Source organism: Capra hircus, chromosome 2, assembly GCF_001704415.2.
Source record: "Capra hircus breed San Clemente chromosome 2, ASM170441v1, whole genome shotgun sequence".
In the NCBI taxonomy this organism is placed as follows: domain Eukaryota; kingdom Metazoa; phylum Chordata; class Mammalia; order Artiodactyla; family Bovidae; genus Capra; species Capra hircus.
This window is the reverse complement of record NC_030809.1, coordinates 17,363,796-17,377,487: the sequence shown is the minus strand read 5'-3', so window position 1 is coordinate 17,377,487 and position 13,692 is coordinate 17,363,796.

Genomic DNA, 13,692 nt, shown 5'->3' with positions numbered 1-13,692 from the left:
GCTGGCCATTGGAGTAGACTGAGACCTAGAATCAGGATGGCCTCCTGTGCTGAAGGCAGGGCCCTCATAAAGAAGGAGTGAAGCCCTGAATCAGAACCAGGCTTTCTACATAGGTATATGTGATCATCTTGAACTCCAGGAAGTCCGCCTCAAACTACTGGGCCTGCAGATGAGTCCCCTACCCCTGGTTGAAAGACAGACTCCCCACCCTTCCCGCATCCTGATCTTGCTTGAATGAAGGCTCTGCAGAGTTCTCCCAGGAGGACCCCTCTGGTTGTCCTGCCAGCTGCAGAGAGGATTTACCCCAGCGGAACTGCAGGACTCGCCAACATGTACAGCAGGTAGCAGGAGACTGAGTCTGGGAGTGAGTCCTGGACAAAGAAGGGGAATATGAAAAATGGAAAAGGAAGAATTGTTAACCCAGAAGCACTCCCCTGGGCTTCCCTAGTGGTTCAGTGTTAAAGAGTCTGCCTGCCAACACAAGAGACACAGGTTCGATCCCTGATCCAGGAAGATCCCACATATCACAGAGCAACTAAGCCCACGTGCCACAGCTATTTAGCCTGTGCTCTAGAGCCCAGGAGCCACAACTGCTGAGCCCACATGCTGCAACCACTGAAGTTCTCATGGCCTAAAGCCTGTCCTCAACAAGGAAAGCCACTGCAATGAGAAGCCCACGAACCACCACTAGAGAATAGCCCCTATTCACTGCCACTAGAGAAAAACCCAGGCAGCAATGAAGACCCAGCACAGCCAAGAATAAATAAATAAATAAAATTGTTAAAAAGAATCCAACCCAGCCAAACAATTAATTAATTCATTCTAAAAAGAATTACTTTCCTATGCCAAGAAGTTTAATTACCCTGGCAAGGGCCAAGGGTATTCAAGTATGTTCCTGCTGGTTCCCAAAAGCTTGGTAAAAACCACGGTACACACTAGATGAAGTGGAAGCAGAGATACTAGACGTGCCAGGGCAGACTGTGTAAAAAGGGGGATCCAAAACCTAGGAGGTTGGCACAGCTCCACTTTCTACAACTAGAGAGCCCTCCACCAGGTGACTTTGCTCCTCAGGAGGCCTCAGAGACACTAACTCAACAAGGTGAGGAGGAGCACACAGCTGAGGGGCACCAGCATCCTTGCGATGCTCAGCGTAGGCTGTCCTCTGGTCCTCTGTAGGTTGGCATAATGGAGGAATGTCTTACGGAACTGGATTCCCTAGTAGCAATGGAAGGGATTTTGTTGTTTGGTCAGTCAGTCGTGTCTGATACTTTGTGACTCCTTGAACTGCAACATGCCAGGATTCCCCATCCTTCACTATTGCCCGGAGTTTGCTCAAACTCATATCCATCGAGTCGGTGATGCCATCCAACCATCTCACCCTCCGTCATCCCCTTCTTCTGCTGCCCTTAATCTTTCCCAGCATCAGGGTCTTTTCCAAAGAGTCGGCTCTTCACATCAGGTGGCCAAAGTGTTGGAGCTTCACCTTCAGCCTTGATAAGATTCCAGAATAGTAGAAACTGAGTGGCAGCAAGGTAGAAAGTGTCAGAGCAAGATGAAGTCATTATTATAATGTGCAGTAAGGTTAGATGACAGCAGGGATGCTGGCTCATAGGTGTCCATGTAGATAGATCATAAACATGGTGTCCAGGAAGACAGATGGGCAGCCAACAAGTATATTTTCTTGTACATGTCATCCAAAGAGATTAAAAATAGATGAACAGATGGCTGAGATCAGTTCCCCAACAAAAAGTCAAGATCCCCTGACCAGTTTCCAGACCTGAGCCAAATCTAGGACCTGCTCACAGAAATGAGGGCAGGTCTCCTAGGAAAGTGATTTCCCGATTGCTTCACCAAAGGCATCTATGGCCATTCAGGTAACAATATGCCAGACAAGGAAAATACGCAGATCTCTTATCAGTTGTTGATATGAGATCTGAGTTGGTGCTGGAACCTGGGGGCCCAAAGCACGGTCATGGTCCCTGTTAGAGTGGAGTGTATGATGTAAGGTAATGCCCATCTAACAGTGAGTCCACTCAATCCAGGGGGGTCACTGGGCAGTCATTACCCAAGTTCCTAAATGTATGATCAGAACAGCCACAGTAGCTGCTTAACTGGTTCTTTAACCGATAGTTTTTATCTATGAAATAACAATGATATCTTAGGAAAGGCCAAGTAGAAAGTTCTGAAACTAAAGTTTCTGATGGTAGAATAGAAAGTTGGAAGGAATATTCATTCCTGAGAATGAAAAAATAACATAGGTAATGCCACATGGAAAGATTTAATGATGTAGGGCTTATGTTGTGCAGTCATTCAGTCATGTCTAACTTTTTGACCCCATGGACTGCAGCACACCAGGCTTCCCTCTCCTTCACTATCTCCTGGAGTTTGCTGAAACACATGTCCATTGAGTTGGTGGTGCCATCCAGCCATCTCATTGTCTGTTGCCTCCTTCTCCTCCTGCCCTCAGTCTTTCCCTGCATCAGGGTTTTTTCCAGAGTTGGTTCTTCACATCAGGCGGCCAAAGTACTGGAGCTTCAGCTTCAGCATCAGTCCTTCCAATGAATATTCAGGACTAATTTCCTTTAAGATTGACTGGTTTGATCTCCTTCTGACATCTGCAAAAGCTACCCGGTTCATGGCTCGTGTTGAAGTTGCTCAGTCATGTGCGACTCATGGACTGTATCCTAACGAGCTCCTCTGGTCATGGAATTTTCTAGGCAAGAGTACTGGAGTGGGTTGCCATTTCCTTCTCCAGGGGATCTTCCTGACCCGGGAATCAAGCCCAGGTCTCCTGCATTGCAGGCAGACACTTTACCCTCTGAACCACCACAGGTTCATGGCTACTAGATGACTGTTATAAACCTAGCATGATTGGGGTTTATAGAAAGCAATACTCGGGTCTTGGTAAATCATATTCCTGCTTGCTGTGGGGCCTAAATAAAGATCCTAGCTAGTGGCTCTGCCCTTCTGCAGCGCTAAAGCCAGTGGTCCCATCTGGTTAGAGAGCTCGGTTGGCAGTTCTGCTTGATTTGGGTCCCGAACAGCAGGTTCTACTACCCGGCCCAGGTGGAGAAGTGTACTTGTACTCACCCATCTGCTGAGTGCAGCTTCCAGTTTTGGTCATTCAGAAAGTCTGGCCAGGTAATCCAAGTAGCCCAGAAACAAGCCTGTGGTGCCACCTGCCCACAGAGCCCTCTCTACAGCCCTGCCCAGCAACAGAGCCCGGTCCAGTTGCCAAATACAGCCTGTGATCTCATCCATGCAGGGAGCCTAACTAGGGAGTCTACTCTAGTCATGGAGCAAAATCTGTGGTCCAACCCAACGAGGGCACCTAGAGAGCCGCACTCTGAATGCGGAGCAGTTTTGACCCCCAGGAAACTGCTGGAGCCCCCTCAACCAGAGAGCGTGGCCAGAAATCATCCCCACAGCAGGGAACAGCTAGCAGTATAACCCTGTCTGTGGCCTTTTTAAAGTATGGAGTCCAGCCAGTGGCACCATCAGGCTGGCAGCATAGCCTGAAACTCTATCCATCCAGGAGCTATGGCAGAGCCCATCTTGTAGCCTTACCTGATTGCTGTTGTTGTTCAGTTGCTTGGTTGTGTCCGATTCATTGTGACCTCAGGGACTGCAGCATGCCAGGCTCCTCTGTCCTCCACTATCTCCTGGAGTGTGCCCAAATTCTTGTCCATTAAGTCGGTGATACCATCCAACCATCTCACCCTCTGCCGCTGCCTTCTCCTTTTACCTTCAGTCTTTTCCACCCTCAGAGTCTTTTCCAATGACTCGGCTCTTCACATCAGATGGCCACGGTATCAGAGTTTCAGATTCAGCACCAGTCCTTCCAGTGAATATTCAGGGTTGATTTCCTTTAGAATTGATTGATTGGATCTCCTTGAAGTCCAAAGGTCTCTCAAAAATCTTCTCCAGCACCACAATTCAAAATCATCACTTCTTTGGTGCTCAGCCTTCTTTAGAGTCCAGCTCTCACCTCCATACATGACTACTGGAAAAACCATAACTTTGATGCTACAGACTTTTGTTCGCAAAGTGATGTCTCTGCTTTTTAATACGCTGTCTAGGTTTGTCATAGCTTTTCTTCCAAGGAGCAAGCGTCCTTTAATTTCATACCTAATCATGGAGTCAAAAAACCATGAATCAAGAATAGTACCTGACAAAGTTGTCCTTCAGAAATGAAGAAGAAATACACATTCCCAAACAAACAAAAGCCGAGGGAGTCCATCATCACTATATCTGCCTTATAAGACATGCTCCAAGGCATTCTTCAACTTAAAATGAGAGGATACTAATTAACATCATGGAAACGTGAATATGCAATACTAGTGATGGTAAATACCCAAAGTCAGATTCTCTGATACTGTAATGGTTATACATAATTCACCACAACTCCCCTTAAATGTTAAAAAAACATACATATTCAAAATAGCCATATTTACTCCAATTTGTTATTGGATACACAATATTTTAAAAGATGCAAATTTTACCACTGATTAAATGTGAGGGGAGAAAAGTAAAAGTGTAAAGTTTCTTAATGTTTTAAAGCTATCAGCTGAAAATAAGAATAATAAGGTATTTTATGTAAAGCCAATAGTAGATACACAAAATATTAAGATAAAGGAGTCAAAGCATCCTGTTACAAGTCACCAAACCACAAAGGAAGGCAGCAAGAGAGGAAGCAAGGAATAAAGTATGTACAAAACAGTCAGAAAACAATTCACAATATGTCAATAGTAAGTTCTTCTTGTTCAGTCACCCAGTTGTGTTGGACACTTTGAAACCCCATGAACTACCAGGCTTCCCTGTCCTTCACCATCACCCAGAGTTTGCCCAAGTTCATTGCATTGGTGATGCCATCTAGCCATCTCATCCTCTGTCACCCTCTTCTCCTTCTGCCTTCAATCTTTCCCAGCATCAAGGTCTTTTCCCATGAGTCAGCTGTTCACATCAGATGATCAAAGTATAGGAGCTTCAGCTTCAGTGTAGTCCCTCCAAAGAGTATTCAGGGTTGATTGCCTTTAAGATTGACTGGTTTGATCTCCTTGCTCTTTCAAGAGTCTTCTCCAGCAGCACAGTTCAATAGCATAAATTCTTTGGCACTCTGGTCTTTTTTATGGTCTAGCTTTGACAAACGTATGTGACTCCTGGACAGACCATAGCCTTGATTTTATGGATCTTTGTCAGCAAAGTGATGTCTTTGCTTTTTAACACACTGTCTAGGTTTGCCGTAAGTTTTTACCTATTATAATTACTTTAAATGTAAATGGATTAAATTCTCCAATCAGAAGACATAGAATAGATGAATAAACTTAAAAAATAAGATCAAGAATTCATCTTGCAATGCAGAGGATGAAGGTTTGATCCCTGGTCAGGGAACTAAGATTCCTGCACCATGCAGAGCAACTAAGCCTGCACACTACAGATACTGAGCCTGAGTGCTCCTGAGCCCAAGTGCCACAGCTAGGGAGTCCATGTGCTACAACAAAAGGTTCCCTAATGCCACTCACTAATAAGATTTGTTGTTTAGTCACTAAGCTGTGCCTGACTCTTTGTGGCCCTATGGACTGTAGCCCACCAGGCTCCTTTGTCTATGGGATTTTCCAGGCAAGAATACTGGAGTGGGTTGCCATTTCCTTCTCCAGGAGATCTTTGCAACCCAGGGATGGAACCCACATCTCCTGCATTGCAGGCAGATTCTTTATGGCTCAAAACCCAACCAAGCCCAAATAAATATTTTTAAAAATAAATAAGATCCAAGTATATACTTGCTTTTGAACTGTGGTGTTGGAGAAGACTCTTGAGAGTCCCTTGGACTGCAAGGAGATCCAACTAGTCCATTCTAAAGGAGATCAGCCCTGGGATTTCTTTGGAGGGAATGATGCTGAATCTGCAACTCCAGTACTTTGGCTACCTCATGCGAAGAGTTGACTCATTGGAAAAGACTCTGATGCTGGGAGGGATTGGGGTCAGGAGGAGAAGGGGACGACTGAGGATGAGATGGCTGGATGGCATCTCTGACTCGGCGGACGTGAGTCTGAGTGAACTCGGGGAGTTGGTGATGGACAGGGAGGCCTGGCATGCTGCGATTCATGGGGTCGCAAAGAGTCGGACACGACTGAGCGACTGAACTGAACTGGTATACTGGTTACGAGAGACTCACTTTAGCTTTAAGGAAAGAGTCCATATCTGTGAGCCGTTTGGCCACAAAGGAGCCTGGCTGTGGCCTTACCTGGGGGGAGTGTGCCTGTGTCCCTGGGAGTTACAGGAGAATAGGTATCCCTGAGGTCCTGGGCCACTTGGTAATGATCCCTCAGCCTGAACTTTCCAATGTGAACCCCTTTATCAAGGAGATCAAACCAGTCAATCCTAAAGAAATCAGTCCTGAATATTCATTGGAAGCACTGATCCTGAAGCTGAAACTCCAGTACTTTGGCCACCTGATATGAAGAACAGACTCATTGGAAAAGACCTTGACGCTGGGAAAGATCAGAGGCAGGAGGAGAAGGGGACGACAGAGGATGAGATGGTTGGATGGCATCACTGACTCAATGGACATGAGTCTGAGCAAGCTCGGGAGTTGGTAATGGACAGGGAAGTCTGGCGTGCCTCAGTCCATGGGGTTGCAAAGAGCCAGACACAACTGAGAGACTGAACTGAACTGACTTTTCTTGTGTAAAGTCTGTTTTTATGGTATAAATATAGCTTCACCTATTTTCTTTGGGTTACCATTTGCTTGTAATAGCTTTTCCAACCCTACGCTGTCAGTCAATGTGTTTCCTCTCCTAGTGCGGATCCCAGGGTGGACATTGTGCTCTACTGAGCTGGAGAGAAGGACCTTTCATCTGGAGGGAGTGGACGGGCATCCTCCAGCTCTCCCTCTATAAACTGAGCGGAGAAATGTCCCTGTGAGTCCTCACAAGACCCAGATCAGAACCTAGGGACTGAGCTATCTGTGTTTCCTATTATGAGGAACTCTTACTTATACACACACAGGTTAGGTGATCTTCCTTTCTTAGTTACATGCACAGGGGAACTTAGAGCAGGAAGGAGGCAGTGGGAAAGTTGTGGCCCATAGCCCTTGGAAACAAACGGTGGTGTAAATAAGTCCTTAGAGCAAAGCCAGATTGGATAACGATCATTCAATTTCCTCCTTTAACGACAACAAAAGATATTCTTGGTCGTCTTGGGCAACACCCTGTCTGTGTCATCTGTATAGCTGAGTATTAACTCCAACTGGGATCCTAGAATTATCCATACCCTTCCCCCAGGCATGTTATTTGTTCTGTTATTTCGTTTGTTAACACAAGCATACTCTAAGAAGGCAGGTGTTTGTGTTCCCATGAGCACAGAGGTACCGAATGTGCATAGTTCTGGGCTTGCATATCTCCTGACATAGGTGTGTTTTCTGTTTGACATACCACACAGCAGCACCCCTTCCTTGGGTGGGCAGGGGGCTGAGGAGGCACTGGAACCACTGACATCGCCAGAAGAAGGCCTGGGCCAGGGAGCGGGCAGGACTGGTCTGCCAGGGAAGAAGACCAAGAGTTCTGCTTTAAATCCCAAGAGTGAGCTACAACCAACCAGTTTCTTGTGGGTAACAGCTAGAAAGTCTGGACAACTTTCAAAACGCAACCGCCTAAGGTTTTTTGGAAAGGGAACAAAAGTAGGCTGGTTAGGAGGAAAATTGAAACTTGGGGGATGCTGCCAGAGCAAAACGTTTCCTGTTTATTGTCAGCTGACTCTGAGAGCAGCCACAGCTTTACATGGGGTGGCCAGAACATTGGTAGGAAGCCCACCTTCTGTCTGGTCAGCAGAACCAGGAAAGAAAGCCCAGGCTTTCTGAAGAGAGGGGGGAAAGTCACAGGAGAGAGTCACAGAGAAGAACCCTAGATTCTGTGTATAAACCCTCTCCAAGTTTTCAGCCTTTTCATACTGTTCATGGGGTTCACGACCCAGATAATCATGATGATGTGATCACTAATCTAGAGCCAGACATCCTGGAATGTGAAGTCAAGTGGGCCTTAGAAAGCATCACTATGAACAAAGCCAGTGGAGGTGATGGAATTCCAGTTGAGCTGTTTCAAATCCTGGAATATGATGCTGTGAAAGTGCTGCACTCAATATGCCAGCAAATTTGGAAAACTCAGCAGTGGCCACAGGACTGGAAAAGGTCAGTGTTCATTCCAATCCCAAAGAAAGGCAATGCCAAACGATGCTCAAACTACCGCACAATTGCACTCATCTCGCATGCTAGTAAAGTAATGCTCAAAATTCTCCAAGCCAGGCTTCAGCAATACGTGAACCGTGAACTCCCTGATGTTCAAGCTGGTTTTAGAAAAGGCAGAGGAACCAGAGATCAAATTGACAACATCCGCTGGATCATGGAAAAAGCAAGAGAGTTCCAGAAAAACATCTATTTCTACTTTATTGACTATGCCAAAGCCTTTGACTGTGTGGATCACAATAAACTGTGGAAAATTCTGAAACAGATGGGAATACCAGACCACCTAACCTGCCTCTTGAGAAATCTGTATGCAGGTCAGGAAGCAGCAGTTAGAACTGGACATGGAACAACAGACTGGTTCCAAATAGGAAAAGGAGTACATCAAGGCTGTATATTGTCACCCTGCTTATTTAACTTATATGCAGAGTACATCATGAGAAATGCTGGACTGGAAGAAACACAAGCTGGAATCAAGATTGCTGGGAGAAATATCAATAACCTCAGATATGCAGATGACACCACCCTTATGGCAGAAAGTGAAGAGGAGCTAAAAAGCCTCTTGATGAAAGTGAAAGAGGAAAGCGAAAAAGTTGGCTTAAAACTCAACATTCAGAAAACAAAGATCATGGCATCTGGTCCCATCACTTCAGGGGAAATAGATGGGGAAACACTAAAAACAGTGTCAGACTTTATTTTTTGGGCTCCAAAATCACTGCAGATGGTGACTGCAACCATGAAATTAAAAGACGTTTACTCCTTGGAAGAAAAGTTATGACCAACCTAGACAGTATATTCAAAAGCAGACACATTACTTTGCCGACTAAGGTCCGTCTAGTCAAGGCTATGGTTTTTCCTGTGGTCATGTATGGATGTGAGAGTTGGACAGTGAAGAAGGCTGAGCGCCGAAGAATTGATGTGTTTGAACTGTGGTGCTGGAGAAGACTCTTGAGAGTCCCTTGGAATGCAAGGAGATCCAACCATTCCATTCTGAAGGAGATCAGCCCTGGGATTTCTTTGGAAGGAATGATGCTAAAGCTGAAGCTTCAGTACTTTGTACACCTCATGCTATGAGTTGACTCATTGGAAAAGACTCTGATATTGGGAGGGATTGAGGGCAGGAGGAGAAGGGGACAATCCAGGATGAGATGGCTAGATGGCATCACAGACTCGATGGACGTGAGTCTGAGTGAACTCGGGAGATGGTGATGGACAGGGAGGCCTGGCGTGCTGCGATTAATGGGGTCACAAAGAGTCGGACACGACTGAGTGACTGAACTGAACTGAAGTTTTCAGCATCCCTCTGTGTGTGCATCCCTCTGACGCCTCTGAAGTAAGTGAAGTCACTTAGTCGTGTCGGACTCTTTGAGACCCCATGGACTTTAACCTACAAGGCGCCTCTGTCCATGGACTTTTCCAGGCAAGAGTACTGGAGTGGGTTGCCATTTCCTTCTCCAGGGGATCTTCCCAACCCAGGGATCAAACCTGGGTCTCCCGCATTGCAGGCAGACGCTTTACTGTCTGAGCCACCAGGGAAGCCCCTGACCTCTGGGTAGAGACAATTTAACTGATCCTCTTCCCACGGTGAAGCGTCCTTAGAATCCACCTCCTATCTTACAACTATTGAACCTTCATGAAGCTGTTCTTTCCAATCACACTGCTTCTGCTCTGTGTAGTAGCACTGAGTTCTCCTCCGTGGATCTTCCCCTTGATAGAAGTATGCACTTAGAAGATAAAAACGGCAAAGGCTGTCACGTGGAAGGATTTGCAGAAATATTATTAATAAAAGTGGGAAATCTGCACAAGTTTCACTGTTCATTCAACCATTTCCTTCTCTGGTCCACCCTTGCTCCTTGTGGTGCCCAGCCCTGCTGACACTCTGGAACTCCCTGGGAGACCCCATACCAAGGTAGGTTCCAAGCAACATTCCTCCCACTTCCCAAGTGCAGGGCAGACCCTTACAGCCATATCCCCTGGGGGCGGCAAGTCCAGTATGGAACTGCCTGATCCCAGATCTGCCAGGGAGGGCAGTCAGTGCCATCGGGGACTTGCTCAGGAGACACGGAGACCCCACCAGCTGTCTCCAGAATATCAGACATGGCGAACCCATGAAAGGTCCATCCCTTGCTAAGTGATTGGGCTTCTAAGTCAACCACAGCTGAACGAAGCTGTTGCCGTTCAGTCACTGAGTCGTGTCCAACTCTTTGCGACCCTGTGGACTGCAGCACTCCAGGCTTCCCTGTCCTTCACCATCTCCCAGAATTTGCTCAAACTCATGTCCATTGATTCAGTGTTGCCATTCAATGAAGCTAAGACTAAGCTAAGACATGGGTTCCCCTTCTCCTGGCAGCAGAGAATCATAACGGTGGAGGAAGGGGACAACAACTCCACTAACACCCGGGGTCCAGAGCATGAGGTTGCCTGCCTGAAATGCACAACTTCTTTTTTTCTTTTTAACTTTTTATTTTACACTGGAGTATAGCTGATCCACAATGTTGTGATAGTTTCAGGTGGACAGCAAAGATTCTTAGCCAGACATATATGTGTACCCATTCTTCCCCAACTCCCCCTCCCATCCAGTCAGCCACACAGCATTGAGCAGAGCTCCTTGTGAAACACAAAACTTTGTTAAAGTGTCGTATTGTCTCTTAACAATTCATCCCATGCCATTCATTTTCGCAGCTTCTTTAATAACGTGAATTGCTTTCAACTGCTCACTATGGAGTGAGGTTCACATGTGCAGGAGAGACCTCAGGAAGCTTCTGCCACCGTTGCAGGCCATGAGAACAGAGCCTCAGGTGAGGAGGGGCAGGTCTGAGCAGTTCTCCTCCAGGAGGTAGAGAGGACACAGTCACCCTGAGGCGCCTGGACAGAATGCAGCTCTCCGGGAAGACAGGGGCTGCAAAGGAATGGGAGGGACAAAGTCTCAGGGCTTCCCTCACCATTTAAGCCAAGACTTTCCTGTCCAGACCATAAATGTGTTTGTGTGCTCATGAACCGTCAAATATCAAACATATCTCGGGACCCAGTCCTTACGTCAGTTCACCTTTATTTGGAAGGAAATAATGGTGTTTCTACTACTAATTTCAAGGGATTTAGACAGTTACAATTTAAGATGAGATTTTCTGTTTCAGTTTCTCTGCTCGTGTGTTTCAGTCTCTCAGTCGTGTCCAACTCTTTGCAACCCCATAGACTGCAGCATCCCAGGCTTTCCTGTCCTTTACCATCTCCCCGAGTTTGCTCAAACTCATGTCCATTGAGTCGGTGATGCCATCCAACCATCTTCATCCTCTGTCGTCCCCTTCTCCTCCTGCCCTCAATCTTTCCTAGCATCAGGGGATTTTCCAATGAGTCAGTTCTTGGCATCAGGTGGCCAAAGGACTCTAGCTTCAGCTTCAGCATCAGTCCTTCCAAGGAACATTCAGGGCTGATTTCCTTTAGGATTGACTGGTTGATCTCCTTGCAGTCCAAGGGACTCTCGAGAGTCTTCTCCAACACACTGTTCAAAAACATCAATTCTTTAGCACTCAGCTTTCTTCACAGTCCAACTCTCACATCCACACATGACTACCAGAGAAACCATAGTTTTCACTTTACAGACCTTTGTTGGCAAAGGAATGTCTCTGCTTTTTAATACGCTGTCCAGGTTTGTCATAGTTTTCTTCACAGAGCAAGCGTCTTTTAATTTCAGGGCTGCAGTTTCTCTGAATAGGCAACAAAACTGTTCCAAGGAGATTGTAATACCAGGCAAGACCACTAGGTGGGGAGTGCAGCCAGCTGGAGCCCAAGTCAGGGAGGAAAAGGGTACCCAGTCCCAGGGGATGCAGACACTGGGTGCTGACATGAGACGGGTGAAGGCAGTGACAGGCTCCTTCCTTGCTTTGTGTTCACATGTGTGTCTGGAGCTGGGTGGTCATAGCAGAGAGGCATGAGGTGGGTTCAGTGGGTCGCAGGGAGTGTAGCGCTGCTCAAATGTAACCAGGGTACAGGGGAGAGCAGTCCTTGCTGAGCTGTTGATGCCACATCAGCTATCTCCCTGGAGCTCAGCCCCAGCACTCCAGCTGAAGGGCTGTGGGTGATGATGCCAACTGCAACTGTGGACAGGACCGTGCCCTGGGCCAGCCACTTCCTTGCTTGGAATGCACAAGGACTGTGGGCTTCCTCGGGGGGGGGGGGGGGGGGGGAAGTGCGTTTCTCGCAGATGGCCCTCAGACCTTTTGAAAGAGGCCCAGGTGGATTTCCAGTGGTGCCCAGTGGTCCTCTTCTCTTCCTCACTCCCCACCACCCTCAGCCTGAAATCTTTTCTTCTGCTTAGATGCCTCTGCCCATCCCACTTTCCAAGGATTCGCTGTCTTCCCTGCAGAAAGGATCTCATTTCCAGTCCAACAGTTCCTCTGGCTTCTGAAAATCTTTGCAGCCTCACAAGTCCACAGCTCCACCCCTTAGCACAGTCAGTGAGGTTCTACTCAGTGAGAGAAGGGGGCTTCTCCTCATCCCAGTTTCTAAAACCTGAAATAACGCCGCCAAATGGCCACGGAGCCCTCTCAGGGATAACTGTATCATGGCCACAACTGCAAGGGGGTGTTGCACCTGGCTTCTCCCCTCATCGAGGGCGCACATGAACCGAAACCCGAGGAGGGAGACATGTACCCATGTGCTGGACCCAGTTTAGGGTGAGAGTAGAGACCCCAGAGGGATTCCCTCATAGCTCAGTCGGTAAAGAATCTGCCTGCAGTGCAGGAGACCCAGGTTTGATTCCTGGGTCAGGAAGATCCCCTGGAGAAGGAAATGGCAACCCACTCGAGTATTCTTGCCTGGAGAATCCCATGGACAGAGGAGCCCGGCAGGCTGCAGTCCATGGGGTTGCAAGAGTCGGACACGACTTAGCAACTAAACTACCACCAGAGACCCCAGAAACCCAAGGAGGGAGACATATACCCACGTACTGGACCCAGTTTAAGGTGAGAGTGCTACTGCTAAGTTGCTTCAGTCGTGTCCGACTCTGTGCGACCCCATAGACGGCAGCCCACCAGGCTCCACCATCCGTGGGATTCTCCAAGCAAGAACACTGGAGTGGGTTGCCATTTCCTTCTCCAATGCATGAAAGTGAAAAGTGAAAGTGAAGTCACTGAGTCGTGTCCAACTCTCAGCGACCCCATGGACTGCAGCCTACCAGGCTCCTCCATCCATGGGATTTTCCAGGCAAGGGTACTAGAGTGGGGTGCCATTGCCTTCTCCGAAGGTGAGAGTAGAGACCCCAAAAGGGCATCCCTTTTTCTCACCTAAGTTCCAAACCTGCAGACAGGCAAAAAAGTGAGGAATTCAAAATACCGTCTTTCTTCACGATGAAAGCTGCACTGGGCTTAGAGTTGTGGTGTGTGTGTGTTCAGTTCAGTTCAGTCGCTCAGTCCTGTGTAAGCTCAGTCATATCCAACTCTTTGTGACCCCATGAGCTG